The 18,449-nt window shown below is 28.4% G+C and overlaps 2 long non-coding RNA genes across 2 annotated transcripts; one reads left to right on the plus strand and one right to left on the minus strand.

Annotated features, from left to right (window-relative positions):
* Positions 1-6,048: 6,048 nt before the first annotated feature.
* LOC136076570 (uncharacterized) lies at positions 6,049-7,410 on the minus strand. The gene is made up of 3 exons (XR_010636386.1): positions 7,183-7,410; positions 6,427-6,637; positions 6,049-6,114 (listed from the first exon to the last, which is right to left on the minus strand). It is a non-coding gene; the product is annotated as an uncharacterized LOC136076570 (long non-coding RNA).
* Positions 7,411-12,855: 5,445 nt separating this feature from the next.
* LOC136076571 (uncharacterized) lies at positions 12,856-16,049 on the plus strand. The gene is made up of 3 exons (XR_010636387.1): positions 12,856-13,543; positions 13,804-13,881; positions 15,760-16,049. It is a non-coding gene; the product is annotated as an uncharacterized LOC136076571 (long non-coding RNA).
* Positions 16,050-18,449: the final 2,400 nt, after the last annotated feature.

An 18,449-nucleotide genomic window follows, 5' to 3' on the forward strand; every position in this document is an offset into this window, starting at 1 on the left:
AATTAAGTAAAATTAATGATAAAATCGAAACTCAAACAATGAAAACAAAATTATTTATGTCAGAATCTATATAACTGCAAAAGTTTTATGTTTTTTTTTTAAATTTGATTCCAGAGAGAGAAAAAAACATTTATAACTGTTTTTAACTTAATGCAAAAGTAACTCTATTAAATGAACTTTGCTAACTTACAGTTTTTCTGTCTAAAATAAAAGTGACAAAAGTAAGAAACATCTACATTTTTATTATGAGATATAATGCTTTGTCAATAACTATTTACTTAAAAGTATTAATATCAAAAATATTTTGTTAAAGCTATTAATAATAAGCATTTTAAACTGTATTTTTTGGAATTTATTTTTAGAAAAAGTTAAAATAACAATAATGGTTTATCATCAAAATTATTCATTGGACATCCGATCTCGGGTTACTTTTGATAGAAAAAAGGGCCTAGCCTACAAGCAATGTGATAAAAAATATCAAATATCAGTAAGTGGTGTTAGGAAGATGTGTATAAAGTATGAAACAACTGGTTCTGCTGAAAATCAGGAAAGACTTGGTCGCCCCATTAAGACTTCAACAATAACCGATATCCTAATTGCACTGATAAAAAAAAAAAGTTCAACAATAACCTAAAGGCAGATTGTTGAAAATCTTAAATTAAATGTTTCCTATCGAACTATACAGAGAAGACTTAATTTAAGTGGTTTAATAATTTAGGTGGTTTAAATAAACCTTTTCCAGAAAAGTAAACCCCTCATTAGTCGTATAAACAAAAAAAAACTTTTAGCATTTGCAAAACTGCATATTAACAAGTGTTAGGCATTTTGGAACTTAGTGTTATGGTCTGATAAGAATAAATGTCAAATACTTGGCTTAAAAAAGGACAAAGAGTTTGGCGCAGACCTTGTGATGCACTCTTAGATAGAAATCTTACAAAAACAGTCTAGCATGGAGGTGGCTCGCCTATGGCTTAGGGATGTTTTGATTCAACTAGTGTGGGACGATTGGTATATCTAGAATGTATAATGACAGGGAAGTTGTATGTTGATTGGCTTTCAAAAAATTTATGTCAATCCGTTTAAGAATTGATCGCAAATTTTTTTTTCAATATGACAACGACCCTAAACACACATGCAAAGCGGCACAACAGTTCCTCAAAAAAAAGTAAAGTTAATATCCTTAAATGGCCGCCACAAAGTCCAGACCTTAACCCTATTGAAAATGTATATGGGTAATTTTGAAATCTAAAATAATTGTAAGATAGCTCATTTCATTTAATAGAATTACTTTTACAATGATTTAAAAAAAATTATGAAATTATATTTTTTTTCTTGTTTACAATCAAATTTTAAAAAAACTTGGAATTTTGTGCAGTTATGTAGATTCCAACGTAAATAATTTTGTTTTTATTGTTCGAGTTCTGAATTTATCAACAATGTTAATGCTATTCATGTATATACATATATACATATATATATATATATATATATATATATATATATATATATATATATATATATATATATAAATATATATATATATATATATATATATATATATATATATATATATATATATATATATATATATATATATATATATATACACACACATATATATAAATATATATATATATATGTATATATATACATATATATGTATATATATATATATATATATATACATATTTATATATATATATATATTTATATATATATATATATTTATATATATATATATATATGTATATATATATATATATATGTATATATTTACATATATATTCATATATACATATATATATATATATATATATATATGTATATAGTTATAGTTATAGTAAAAATTCTACAATAGAAGTTAGACTTCTATGAGTCGAGTAACTAACGTGACCCGACTATAGTAGACCGACGTGAGAGAGAACGGTTCCATTTGTCGTAATTGTTTTTGAACTCGTTAACTGAATTTGAAGCAACTACCGAAGCAGGCAAAGTGTTCCATGATGACACCACTCGGTTTATAAAGAAATTATGTCTTTGAGTGTTTTTCGTTAATTCTCGTTCAATTTTATGCTTGGCACCACGAAGATGACCTGCAGGTCCATCACATAATAGAGCACTTGCTTGGTTTGTCTTCTGTTGCCAGTTAACAACATTTAGTTTTTTATAAATTTTAAAAAATTGGATTACATCTCCTCTTGTTCTACGTTCAGCTAATGTGCTGAGACCCAGATTTGCTAATCGTTTTTCGTATTTCAAGTTGCGCAATTGTGGAACAAGTTTAGTAGCTCTACGTTGGACTAATTCTAATTTTTTAATGTCTTTTAGAAGAAAAGGGCACCAAATTGGTGCACAGTATTCCAATATCGGTCTTACATATGCTGTATAGAGCTTCACAAACATACTAGGATTCCATTTTTTAAAAGTTCTTCTGAGTAGGCCAAGTACAGAGTTAGCTTTAAGAATGGCATGACTAATTTGTTCTGACCATTTGAGTTTATTGTTTATTAAAACGCCCAATGTTCTCTCAACGGATACATCTTCAAGAGGAATGTGACTGCCATTATTATTCACCATTGTAAAGGGGATATCAATGTCTGTGGAACCACCATGAAACTTTAGAACCTTGCATTTATTTATGCTAAATTCCATGCACCAAAGTCTTGACCAATCACATAAAATATCAATGTCTTTTTGAACAAACCCCAAGTCTGTAACTGTTTTTATTTTGACAACCAACTGGCTATCATCAGCAAATAGTTTGCAACTGTTTTTGACTAATTCTGGCATGTCATTAATAAAAAGCAAAAATAGAAGAGGTCCTATGACCGATCCTTGAGGAACACCACTCTGGACATCCATCCATTCAGATGCGAAATTTCCCAGAACGACACGCTGCTTCCTATTTTCAAGAAAGTCCTTGAGCCAGGCAAGAATATTTTTGCCAAAACCATAGCCAGCCAGTTTGTGATAAAGCAGAGAATGTGACACACGATCGAAAGCTTTGGTAAAATCTAACAAGATGAGCAATGCAGCACAGTTGTCACTTAAGGCTTCGGTAATGATATCCAGTACTTCAAGAAGATTGGTGATGCACGATTTAGATTTGACAAAACCGTGTTGATGCCGAGATAACAGGTTATGCTTAACTAGGTGTTCAGTCATGACATCACGCATTATTTTCTCCATTAATTTTCCAACTGCAGAGGTGAGGGAAATAGGCCTGTAATTTCCAGGATCAGTACGCTGACCCTTATTGAATATTGGCGTTATATTAGCAAGTTTCCACCCAGACGGTACTTGTCCAGAATCAAACGACTTGATAAATAAGAGAGAGAGAGGCACACTGATTTCTTTGGAGCAACTTTTTAGCACTCTAGGATGGATTCCATCGTTACCAGTGCCTTTCGAAGAGTCAAGCGCGAATAAAAGTTTTTCAATATTGCAACAACTGAATATGGAGCTTGAAACTGGAGAACAAACAATTTCAGTTCTTCGAGGAAAATTTGGCGCTTGGGAGTAAGTGTCAGGTGATGAAAATGCTTTAAAAAATTGATTATTTAAGCAGCTTGCAATAGACATTTTATCTACTAACTGCACTCCATTGTGATTAAAAAGAGATAGAATTTCACTTTTACAAGACTTTTGGCTATTTATATAAGAGTAAAACTTTTTTGGGCAAGACTTACAAGCAGAAATGACTTCATTCTCGAACTTTAGTACAGCATCAGCAACAAGCTTTTTGACCAGGCGATTTTGTTTGTTATATAAGACTCTAATATAATCCTTCAATTTCCTTGAAGAACAGCGTAGCTTCATAAATAGTCTAAATTTTTCTTTAGTCGCTGCTTTAATAGTAGAATTAAATCATTTTGGATCACGTTTTTTCAAACTAAAGGACATATTGTATTTAGGAATGTGATGTTCAACCAATGAAATGTAAATGTCTTTAAATAGTTCAAAGCTTTCATCTGCTGATTTATTTGTAAATAATTTCGGCCAATCAATCATTTTTAGACCCTCACTGATGGCATTATAGTCACCTTTATCATAGATGTAATTCACTTTGTGATGACTAATTGTTTTGGTCGATGTTTTAATTCTAAAATCCCATAAAAGTGAATTATGGAAATGATTTTTTTGTGTACAACCAAGTGGAGGACCAATCGTAACGTTATAAATACGATCAGGGTCATCAGAGAGCACCAGGTCAAGTGTGTTATTGATAAACGTTGGTTCTGTGACAAACTGAGATAGGAAGCAATCATTTATAGTATCTAAAAAAAATTTGACTAGATTGTTTGCCATATTTACATTTTCCGCCCAAATTACACCAGCTAATATCACTATGATTAAAATCACCAACTAGGAGAACACTTGTAAATTTACCATTATCAATCAGAGCTTTAGCACGTTTGATTGACTTGTTGATTTGTAAATCAGACTCATATAGAGTGAATGGTTGGCGATAAATACAACCAATTAGCAAAACATCATTTCCAATTGAAACCTGACACCATATTTGCTCACCCATCTGTTTATCACTGAACTCACATTCATATGAATGAATGTCTTTTCTAACGTAAATGGCTACACCTCCTCCACGAGTTGTCCTGTTTCGAAGATACACAGTGTAATTTTCTAGATTTGTTAAAGATGTCGCGGTGAACCATGTTTCTGTAACTGCAATGATGTGCGGGTAATCTAGTGATGCAATTCTAGCTTGGAATTCATCCCATTTATTATCCAAAGATGTTGGATTAAAATAAAGACATTTAAGTTCAAATAAAGAGTAACTAGATGAAAAAGGTGGAGGACTATAAATGTTAGGGTTAGATGTTCTATTCTTTGTGTTCGATCCATCGAATTGAACCAGATCGCACAGACCAAAATCCTTTTTTTCCATCTCTTGTACCCCAATTGAGTCGCCTCCCTTGCGGATCATCAAAAGAATTTGGAAGAGCATTGTTTCTAATTCTACATTCAGCATGAAGTTTAGAGAGAGCTATTCTTTCATTTTCAGTTTGATCTGGTCGAACGTAAACTTTTGTAAAACCATGAATATATTTAAGTTCTCTTGCATTAGCCAAAGCCGATTGACGTTTTTCATAACTCTTAAATTCAATTAAAACCAAAGGAGGACGTGGGGGCACATAAATAAATTTGTTGTCCATGTCACTAGAGATAGAAGAAGTAAGAGGAGAGGCATTTTTCTTTTTAAGTCTTTTTTTAACTTTTACATCGTCACAAGACACTTTTAAGATAGTAAGAATTTCATCAATTGCTTTATTATCATCATCCAAATTTACTGACTCAGTAAGACCACTTATAATAATATTATTTAAAATTCTATTTTTTTCGTTGTTTTCTTTTGAAATTTTAGCAAACAAAGCAGCATTTTTCTCTTTGGCAGCAATGTCCTTTTCTTTACTAATGAAACCTGCCCAGACGTCAGCACTGTGAATATTATTTTGATAAGTGATGTTTGCTTTGTTATTATTTTTAAGTAAATCAATTTCTTTTTGTTGCATTTTGTTTTCTGCTTCTAAGAAACCAACTTTTGTAGTAAGAGAAGAGATCATAGATGATAACTTTCCACACCAAACATGTAATGCTCTGCTCAAATCACTATGGTTTCCTTGGCCAATTTTTGGCCAATTTTCTTCAAGAAGGAAGTCCATCTTGAAGCAAACAACTTGCTAAGAGGGCTACCACCCTTAATACCAGTGGATTACCTCTGGATGTGAACTTTTGTTTAATATTTTGTTTTCTTATTACACAGGGACTAAAAAGTTTCAGTATGTGTTTTTTTCCGTGATATATATATATATATATATATATATATATATATATATATATATATATTTATATATAAATATATATCAATGTATACATGTATATATATATATATACGTATATACACATGTCAAAAAAATTGAAACAGTATTATTAAAATCAGATATGACTAATAGTTAGTATTAGGATTTATTTATTCTTCACCATATAAAAAATTAAATGCAAAGAGAAACACAATCATTCACTAACATAATTACTTTCATTCTTTTTCGGAGTCCTCTGCAGTCGTAAAATTAAATCCTTCGCCTACTTCTTTATCTAATAATAGATACTTATAAGTAATTATTTAGTAAAACAAATATAAACAAAAATGTAAAAACTAAAATGTAGACCCAGTGCAAACAGATTACGATATATATTTAGGCAATCATAATTCAATAAACAGATTCAAAATTTTACTTATCCCAAAATAAAAATAAGATAGTTTATTTGATATAGTACTTCACCATTAATATAAAACTATAACAGTATAATTAATATAAAATAATATATAATTAATATAAAACTATAACAGTTTTTTATTCATATAAAACAATTAAAATAGCAATGAGTACTGTAAAATTTAACGACCTCCAGTAACTTTAATTCTTTTAACTCTAAGCTTGTTCCATGAATAATTAATTGGAAAACTATTATAGGCAGCTTTCATTGTATGAACACCAGTTGACAAAAATAACCAACCATCCTCTACCCAACAACATAGAGCAACTGCCTCTGCTTCAATCTGTTTTTAAAATAAACAACTTAAGCCCAAGATTGTGAAGTCATTGTAATAGATCATCTAAAAAAAAGGAATCATTTGTTTTATTTACATATATATATAAATATATATAATTATATATATATATATATTTATATATACATATATGTTTATATTATATATATATATATATATATATATATATATATATATATATATATATATATATATATATATATATATAAACATATATGTATATATAAATGTATAAAATGTATATATTTCTTGTATATATATTCATAATTACATGCATTAATACATAATGTTAAAATAAATAAAAATATATATCAAAGGTATATGATAAATAATAAATGTTAGAATTAAGTATAGAACTCCAACTCTAAAATTAGGACAAGAAATATAAACATTTTATATACATGTATAAAATGTATATATTTCTTTTATATGTATTCATAAATTTACCCATAAATACATATTATTACAAATAATAAAAATATATGATAAAGAATAAATGTTTAAAATTAGCTGCAATAAAAAAAGTTTTAAATTAGCCGCAATAAAAAGAAGTTATAAAACATAACATAATTAAAATATTTTTTTTATACCATCTGCATGCATTCTATTAAGTTTTCGTTGCCTTTTCTTTACGGCAAATTTTAGTAATGGCTAGTTAATGAGACAATAATTTTGAATGTGTCACTTCCTCAACGTTGTCAAAACAACGTTTAATTAACGTTGGCAAAATAACACTTTTTCAACGTTTTTTAACTACCACATTTTCAACGTTGGTATATGTAACGTTGAATAAGCGTTGTTTTATAAATAGCTTGAATACGTTGAAAAAGCAGCTAATGTCTAACGTTGATAAACTTTCAACTTTGCGACGTTTTTACAGTGATTATTTGCGTACTTTTATTCAACGTTGAATAAACGCGATTTTTTGAGAAGATAAAATAAGTTGATATTTATACGCTTATTCAACGTTGAAAATGTGACGTTTAAAAAGCGGTTTATTTTTAACGTTGATAAAGCATATATTTTGAATCGTCTTTAAAGTGGCTTTTTGCGTAAGTTGATTCCACGTTGAATAAACGTCTTTTTTTGAGAAGCTAAATTACGTTACAGTTTCAACGCTTATTCAACGTTTAAATTTACCGCGATTTAGTATACAAAAACAAACATTGATTCAACGTTGAAAGCGCGTTGTTTTTGTGACTGCAACGCTTTTTCTACGCTGCGACCGGTTTTTAACGTTGATTCAACGCTGACATGTTTGCTGGGAAGGCAAAAGAAGTAAAGAGAGAGAAGAAGAGAACTGCTGAGCGATCAACAAACAAGTCAAGTCCTTTTTCTTGTCCTCAAGTCAAAGGTAAGTTAATGAAAAAAGTAAAAAATGCCTTAGTTGGATCTCCAGAACAAAATACTTCCATTTTGAAAACATTATTAGCTGAAAATCAACCGTTTAAGTTAAATCGCAGCAACTGTAAAAGTGTATTAGATATAAAGTTAGCGCAAATATTTTATCTTAGGGATGATATAAGTACAACACCAAACATATCAGACTTTGTTGAAGCTTGTGAAGGCGGAATTAAAAAAAGTTAGTGCTAAACATTTGGTTTAGTTAATCCAATAATAATACTTGGATTCTGTTTTTTAAACAATGTTTAAAAAACAGAATCCAAGTCGATTCTGTTTTTTAAACAATGTTTGAAAAACAGAATCCATCGGTGTCATTTGCAGTCGCTTGCAATTGCATCGGACTATCAAAAACATTCAAAAGAAACCGTGAGTCCGTTTATTGATGTCATTATGGAGCAGCTCCCAGAAACAGTCCAACAAGTTACATTTTGGAGTAATAATGCAACATCTCAGTTCAAAAATAAGTATATAATGGAGTCTTTAAAAATGTTACAAAAACGACACAAAATGAAAATTAAATGGGCTATTTTTGCACCCATGCACGGCAAATCCGTTGTTGACGGAATTGGGGGATTTGTTAAAAGATTTGTAAAATCCAGAATTTTGGCTCAAAATATCGAAGTATCAACAGCATCCCAATATGCAAAGTAAATATTTTGGTTGACGTTGATGAAATTAAAAACGCAATTAAGAAATTGGGTTGTCAAAATTAATTTCTTCATCAAAATTGTTACCAGCAATAAAAAAAACAATATTATTTTGATGTTCAAACTATTACCAAAAAAAAAGAAAGTTATTGAGATATTGGCAAAAAAATTGCATCTTGTTTGATTTAAAACATCTATTTGCTTATTAACTAGCAGCCGTGGCGCAGTGGTTAGAGTTCTAGCTCAGAACCCAGAGGTCCGAGGTTCAATGCCACGTCCCGCCCCACAGGCGACATCGGTACGGAAGGAGGCGCGAACCTCTTGTTAAATGCTCTCCCGCGGTGCTCTGTAATAAGTCCGAAAGGGCAGTGTCGGTTTTAGCACTACCAGCGCCCTGGGCGAGATTTCTACGGCGCCCCTAGCTCAATTTAACCCCATTCAAAAAAAAGGCAAAGGGTAAAATAACCAATTAGTTTCGCCTCTTTATATTCGGCGCCCTGGGCCATCGCCCAACCAGGCCCTACCCTAACGCCGCCACTGCGTAAGGGCTTCTGTGAGCACCTAAAACAACTACAAAAAAAACAAAAAAAAAACTAAAGTTTATATTATGAAACTGTGATTAGAGTGGAAAGAGAATAAGAAAACAAAATTGGATTTTTTATTTTTGGGTTGTTTGGTGTAATTATTTCTGGTCAATGTGACAGCGTTTTAAGGCCTTTACTTTCAAATTGTTCATAAAGGAGTCACACAAATATTTACCAAATTTTAAAATTCAAGTTAAAGCAACCAAATAGTTATCTTTTGTTATGAGAGTTTTTTTACTGGAATTATATAATATCTTTAATATACCAATTTTATCAATAATAAATGTTATCAAAAAATAAAATAAAACTTGACTAAATTAGCATGTTTTTAAACAACTATGATTCTCTGAGTTAGAGCATTACGTCAGTAACGTAACATGAGTAATTAATGTACTTCAGGGGCCATATTCTCATCTCTACGTTAAGCTTGACGGAGCTTTTGTTTGAAATTTCATTACAATATTTCTAAGTAAAGAAATGACGAAAATTTATATAAATTTGTTAAAATAAAACTAATACCTTAATAAAACATTTATGTTTAAAAAATTATAATTTTAAATAATTTTTTTATTAATGTAATTAACGCTCCGTTAAGCTTAACGGAGAGATAAGAATACGGACCCAGAATAATATCTTCTGCAAAGGAAACTATCTTATTTTTATTAATACATTAATATAACTTATATGTACAACAAATTATCTACATAAATGAGTCTTTAATTCAAAGTAACTTTTCAGTTTTTTTTTTTTTAAACTTTCAGAGAAACTTTAAGTCAAATGGTAATACTAAAAAAAAGAGCAGATTCAGGGCCGTCTTTAGGCTGAGGGAGGGGGGAGGACGTCGGGGTGTCTAACCCCCCGATTATAAAAAACCTGTCGGCAAATATCGGCTATATCTACCTTGTCGGCAAATGTAGACTTTCAGTCGGCAAATATTTAAAAATGAGGACCTTTTTTTTTTTTTCGAAATCTTTTTCTAATAAAATGTAAATCTAGTCGGCAAAAAGTCATATTTCCCCCCCTCCCCCATACCATTCTCTTCGGGACGCCACTGAGCAGATCGCAGCGTTACGTCAGTAACGAACATAAATTTTTCTACTTGAAGATAAATACGAAGTCTGGAAATTTTATATATACACCAATATTGCCCATATATATATAAATACATTTTGACTTATATAACGATGATCTAATATAAATGGAAAGTATTTAAATTAGGTATGAAAATTGCAAACTTTACATCAGTCACTATGGAATACTCCATCTGTTTATAAGGTCCTACAGTTTGTTTTTTAAAAAAAGCTTTGATGTCCCATTTTATATGGATTTCAGCAAAATGGTACCGATACAAGAGCACTGGTGTTCCCAAAACTCTGACTAGGTTTACGATTGCTTTTGACTTCTTCCCTGTATTTGAAACTGTTGTTTAAGTTCACACAGCAATGATATTCTCTGATACTTTAAAAATTTTTACCAGATTTTGGAGTACAATAGTTATATTATTAGCTTTTCCACTGTCCACAGGAACAACCCCTAAAAGAAAGTAGCAATGTTATTTATTTTATTATGGTATAATAAAATTATATACAAACAACATTTAAAAATAAAACATCAAAAATCGTTTTAATTTTTTAATTTTAGATCTGAATTAAAGATAGCGCTTATATTTCAGTTATGAATGCAAATAAATGATTTAAAGATTCAACTAACTTAGGACAACGGGTAATTCATTCAAGTTTTGTAGGGTTTAAATCATTTGAACAATTTTTGTGAAGAAATAAGGTTTGAAAATATTATTAAGGTGCAAACACCTGTACCATTACCACAAATTAAGTTTAGTATGTCAACAAACAAAAACTTTATCAAATTTGTATAATCATTTGAGAAATTTCTGAAAAATGCTCAAAAGGAAATTGTCGTGGAAACTATAATAGTACTGAAAAACTAATTCAAAGACTACAAGTTTCCAAATGATAAAGAGTTATGTTTAAGGTTGTCAGCTAATTTTTTCAATAAAAATTCAATCGTTGACTAATAACATGGATATTACTTCTAACCATTAATATCCCAGTCGGCATATCTAGTATTGTAAATACTCGGAGTATTGATCACGTATAACATACTGCCGTTGATACCAGAAAAATACGCATTTAGTTTTAAGTTTCGAATTCGAGTTCAATACCACTTGTTTATCAAAATTTACCTATTATTTAATATTTGATCCAAATCGGATACGATATTGTACTTGATTTTGATCAAATATCAACATATAACGGAAAAACGAAAATCTTTGCTTTAAAGCGCATGCTTAAACTGAAATTGTGAAAACAAAATTTAAGTTAAAAAGTTTTCTCTTAAGAAATTTAGTAAAAAGTTTGTCTGGAATGAAAAGGAATAGTCAGGAATACATGCAAAGTTGCATGAAGAGATATCGTTCTGCTAAAGCAGTATCGCATATCTCCAATACAGTTACAGTACTTTTTTGTACTAAAAAAGTTACTTAAACTTTATCATAAAAATATTTATTACTACTTTAAAAGTAGTAATAATAAAATAATAATATAAAATAATAAAATAAGCAAGGTATGAAATAATAGAATTTATAATATATTTGAATTATATTAATTAAGGACTTCATAAAGTTAGGACTTAAGTTAAAACTAAATAAATTTAAAAGTAACTTTTAAATTTATTTAGTTTTAATTTAAGTTCTAAATTAATATAATTCAAATATATTATAAATCCTATCATTTCATACCTTGCTTATTTTATTATGTTGATTATTATTTTATTAACATTTCTGTTATGTTATTACCTTTTTTTTGTACTGTTTTAAAAAATTTAGAAAAATAAATTAAAATTTCAAGCCAACACTGACATTTTATTGTTGCTAAACGTTAAATTTTGTTATAGGGATTGCAGTTCTTCTATCTGTTTTTTGCTCTTTATTCAATAAGTATTTGATTTAAATTAAGTATAATTATAATTTGATATTTTATTACGAGATATGTCTTTATATATGAATTATATATATATATATATATATATATATATATATATATATATATATATATATATATATATATATATATATATATATATATATATATATATATATATATATATATATAATTAGTAAAAAACACTTATCTAACTTTTATCTTTAACTTGAAGTTTCACCATTGCTGGATCATCAGGAAGAGTCTCTTCCTGATGATCCAGCAATGGTGAAACTTCAAGTCGAAGATAAAAGTTAGATAAGTGTTTTTTACTAATTAATTATTGCTCTGTTCTTTAAGAACATTGAGCACTCTATTTGTAAAATACACTAACATAATTTACATATATATATATATATATATATATATATATATATATATATATATATATATATATATATATATATATATATATATATATATATATATATATATGTATGTATATATATATATATATATATATATATATATATATATATATATATATATGTATGTATATATATATATATATATATATAATATATATATATATTATATATATATATATATATATATATATATATATATATATATATATATATATATATGAATCTTTTTAGATTTTTTCATGTTATTTTTAAATTTTTTGTTCGCGCAATTCAAGTTATATATGTTTATAGTTTGCATATATGTTTATATTATGTTCAAAGTTAAAATGTTTTTGATAAATATATGTATGTGGTAATATATATTATATAATTGTTTTATAAATGTGTCATTAAAATAGTATAAAATGTATCTATTGTGTATATAAATATTATATGAGGTGTTTATATATGTTATATAAAGTTAAATAAATGTATTGTGTTTTATAATTATTATACATGTTTATATTATGTTGTTTCTATGTTTTCAAAGTGTGCCACTTGGCAAACGTGTTGAGCAAGATTTTGCGTAAAGTTGTTATTTATGTTACTAATGTTGTTACATTTGGCTTACCTTTATGTTGGTGTCTATAGTTAAAAATTTTAAGTGGTTTTATTATTGAAACTCACTGCTTTTAATCATTCACTAAAAGCCACTTAAGAAAAATCATTTTGCCGTATGTACATTTTGTTTATATCACAATTTGAATTTTTAGAACCATGAAGTACCAACATGATTTGTTTTCTAAAAGCTAACATAAAATAACAATATTTAACAACTACTACTATCTTATCATGACATCTTATCTCTATCAGATGTAATGATTTTCAATTCATATTTGATGTTTTTCTTTGTATTTACTTATCAATTACATTTTTTCATTTCAGATTTATGCGATATAAAAGAACAAATGTATGTAAATTTTTATGAATTTTTTCTTGGCTTTTCTAAATGTGTTTCTTATTCACATTTTATTTTACATGCAAGGTCTGCAAGCAAATTTTTTTTTAGCTTTTAAGGAGAATTGGCGTTGTTCTTTGTTTTATTTAATTTGTTTAAATATAGTAGTTCTAACAAATAAATGTTTGTTTGTTCTTGGTTTTTTACTTATCTGTTTTCAGATTCTTATAAACTAAGCAACTCAGCTAAGCAAGTTTTTTTTTTTCTTTTAGTGCTATTGGAAAGAGCTGAAAGTTATTTTTTAGAGTGATTGAAAAGAACTGAAGTGTTTTTTAATTACTTCACACGGTGTAAGTGATACTGGTTTACTATTTTGTTTATTTTATATTGGATTTATTTTATATTTGATATATATTTTATGTATTTAACTTGGAAAACTGACTGTAATTTGTTGACACAAAAGTTTATAAACTTAAATCTGCCTATATTTCAATATATATATATATATATATATATATATATATATATATATATATATATATATATATATATATATATATATATATATATATATATATATATATATATATATGTATATATATATATATATATATATATATATATATATATATATATATATATATATATATATATATATATATATGATATATATTATATATATATATATATATATATATATATATATATATATATATATATATATATATATATATATATATATATATATATATCAGTCAGTATATTTTACTCTAATTACTTTAGAGTAAAATATACTGACTGACATTGCTTCAATATTTTATACAAGATTGTGCATTTATTATTTTTGTTCATTAAGGTAAAAATAATTTTGTGCATTGTAGATTCTTTGTTAAATTAAAAATAATTGATGTACATAAATATTGTTTAATATTTTTGATAAACAACGAATGTATATAAACATATAAAAAGATATGGATTTCAATAAATCTTAATTTAAATAAAGTTTTGATTAGAAAAGATCACAATTTGTAAGATTCTTTTACATTCATTTATTCAATTGTAACAATAATAAGATTACTGGTAATATGTTTAATGATAACAATTAAATTGAAATAGATACTATTAGGCTCAACGAAGTTATTAATGTAAAATGCTAATAGGCAACTTGAAAAAAGTTGCCAAATAAAAAAAATTGATCTAGGCAGGATAAAATTAATCGTTGTTGATATGTAAGAAATGCAACTCGGCGTGCAGAAAACTTACTTGACAGAATTCCGTGTCAAGCAGTGTTAATGTCTGTTAATTTGATTTTACTTTAGACACTTCAGAACAAAGCAAAGTATGAGTTTAACTATTTATAGTAACAATTAACACTTTTAAATCTAAATAATTTTTATCATAATTATGTTCTTTTTTTCATTTTTTTTTTTTAGTTTGTCTTCCCTTTGTCATCTCTTGATTAGTTAGCTAACTGTTGAAACATGGTTTTTATTTTGTAAATTTAGTATGATGTGAAATTTACTCTATAATTCATTAGTCAACAGTTAGAGAGAAGCCGGAGCTTAATTAAGAAATGCTGGAAATATATATTTCTTAATACCACAAATGATAATTACCATTTATAAGAAATATTTTACAAGTTTCTTGCTATTTTATGATATAGTTGCTCAAATTGTTTAACTATAATTGTACCTTGATTGTTCAAATATTGTAATAAATAAAATCTTTTTTGTCCAGGTATTTAAGTTGATAAAATATCTTATTAAGTTGTGGTGTTATTTGCCAGCGTTACTATAGTAACAATGTATACATTGTGTTGTCTAGCCTTTTTATAATCTTTTTTAATTATTCTGTAGACAGAATATATGAACCTGTCATTTCGAAAAAGACATAAGTCCGAAACTTTTAGCAGTTAGTTTATAATTTTGAATTGAAAATTTCTGTATGATTTATGTTTTTTTTATAAGAAATAAAAAATACATAAGTTATATACGTTCTTTATTTATCTACTTCTATGTTTAATTTCTTTAGCAACCTAGGCATTATTTTAATAAAAAATTATATTTTTGTTGATTTTGAAAATTTTTAGTAAATGGACTTGTGCCCTTTTCGAAATGACAGGTTCAAATAGTTTCTGTTATTATTATCCTAATTCTACTAACAATAAAATGCAAATAGTACTTTTGTAATTAAAAATTATAATTTTTTTTTTTCATATCTTTTTTTAGGTATTTGCAGGCTTTACTTGACTTTCCTTTTTTGGTACTTGTGTTGTGACAGATTTTAAAAAGAACTCAGCTGATGTTAATGCGGTCTTTATGTCGTTACCTATAAGCAATGACGTTGCTGATACGGAGTCAAAGTTAAAATATTTATAGATAAATTTGTATTTAATATTTTAGATAATATATCAAGTTATATTAATAACTTGATGTTTTTATTGTTGTTAATGTTATTAATGTGTTTTTATTGTTATTAATGATTTAATAACTCATAACCCGTATTACGGGTTGCTTACTGCTAGTCATTATCATTATGTTATGAATTCATAATAGTTAATAAAGTTGTATTGAATATTCTCTGGTTATCGTGTTTTATACGTGTTTAAATCCGAGTTTGATACTCAGTGGCGTCGTATTCGATATCTGTCTTTATACGCATCTGATGTCTATTTTTAATGCGCGTTTGATGCGATAAAATGGCTAACATATTTCGTAAATAATGCGTATTCTGGAAAGTTTTAAATGCGCATGTAATACCAGGAAAATATCGTTTTGAATATTCTCTGGTTATCGTGTTTTATACGTGTTTACAAGAGTTTCAAATGCGAGTCTGATACTCAGTAGGCGCCTTATTGTATACCTGTCTTTATACGCATCTAATGCGTATTTCTAATGCGTGTTCGACACGATAAAATGGCTAACATACATACCACAACGATACGTATTTAAACGAGTTTCTAATGCGCATTTGCAACTAAATTTGCCGACTGGGATGAGCACTACTGAAAACAGTTGCTTAATTTAATATTAAACATATATTAAAGTTATTTATACATGATACATGTATGTTAGAGTTAATTAAACTTGCTTTATAGATTCAATGAGATTCTCTATCGATGTTTCTTTGTTGCTTTTTCTTTAATGGCTCAACAAACAGGCAAAACATTCCGTCAAAAAATTTTTGAAAAGATTTCAACTCCGTGAGAAACTCATTCTATGGCGAATTGCGTTCTTTTAAGAAGATAAACCATATAAAAATTTGTAAATAGAACAGTTTTTTTTTTTTTTTTCATAGTTTAACAAAGGGGTCATCCATAAATGATGTCAGTGTTTTTTCTCAATTTTTCGACTCCCCCTCCCCCCTTTGTCAAACTGTCAATTTTTAGCCAACCCCCCGTTATATAAACTCCCCCCCCCCCCCCTTAAAAATAATAAAAATGCTTAAAAACCATTGATTTTTTTTCTGACTAAATTATACTTATAATAGATCTCATCAAATTATATTATATAATAGTCGATATCTCATTAAATAATCAACTAAGCAAATAGTATTATATATCTTTAATATTATCTTCCCATGGGTTGTTGAATTGATCATCGATTAAAACAATAGGTAGTGAATGCTCTCCGCGCTCTAAAAGGATATCGTATTCTTGAGGTACAATCAAGTTCGTTGCGTAAACTTCATTTTCATCTAACCATTCAGCAGTTTCCGAACTCTTCTGCAAGGCGATGACTGCCAAAAATTCTGTCTGACGCTTGGCAGCGATACGAACAGGTTCGACCCTTTTGATTAGAGAGAGTGTTATAGCAGAAGAATGGATATAAGCGTGCTTTTTCAACATAGCATGAGCGGCAAAGTAGATATTGCACTTTTTACAGATTCTATCAGCTAGGCAAGACTGAATTGATGGACAAAACGCATCATACGGCAAAATTGGAAATCCTTTGGCAGTAGGAGGAAGAATACTTCAATGTTTGATGCGATGAGCATAAAGACGGATGATGGAAACAATTCTTTTGCTCCTTCTGAGACATCTACTGCTTTGAGCCCGTCTCTCGTTTGGTTGACAGGAACATGTGGCTGAAGAAACCTTTCTCTAATTAGAGTAAAGTAAGAGCTTCTAATAGTCCGACAACTAGAAAGATTTTCACATTTCACAATTTGAGTAAAATATTGACTTGTACGAAAATGATCGGCAATCCAACGTTGAACCTGTAATAAAAGGCTCCTTGACTCTAGCTCTGATTTGTCTGGATCAATATACTCTGCAATAGTTGGATAACCGTCAATTTGTAGATCAGACCAGATATCAGCCAAAGCCTGTCCAGCAAAACCGAAGTTCTGTTTTTCTAAATTTTCATCTACTGTTCTGCCTGATTTAAAAAGATATGTTGGTTATTATAGGTTAAAAATTATATTAATATTTTTACAAATTAACTTTTGTCAATTTGATTACCTTGACAATCAAGATGAGTTCCGTAATGTTCGTGCGGATGAATCACCCCAGATAATTCTTTAGTTAGAGGTGCCATTCGTCGCTCAGCTCAGTGTTGAATGCACTGCGGCTTGGAGCGTTCGTCATGATGAAAAGAGCGTCAAGGTTATTTTTCAAGAAATGGTGAATCCCGATTTCAATTACTTTCTGGTATCTGGGATTTTCGTCGGGTCCTCCATCGACGCTAAACACAATGATAGGCTTAACCATATTAGTTTGATGATCTCTTGTAAGTAGAGTCGAATTCTTTGATATCCAAGAGCCGCTGAATGTCTAATCCATGAGCGAAGGCGGTCGAGTATGCGTGTTTTCCTGATCAAACAGCAATGTAGGTAGGTCCACAATATCTGCATCTGTTTTTCCGAGACCATCTTTTTAGATCGTAGTTCCAGCATATACAGATGGTATAAGCTTGTG

The sequence above is a fragment of the Hydra vulgaris genome, chromosome 02 (assembly GCF_038396675.1).
Source record: "Hydra vulgaris chromosome 02, alternate assembly HydraT2T_AEP".
NCBI lineage: Eukaryota > Metazoa > Cnidaria > Hydrozoa > Anthoathecata > Hydridae > Hydra > Hydra vulgaris.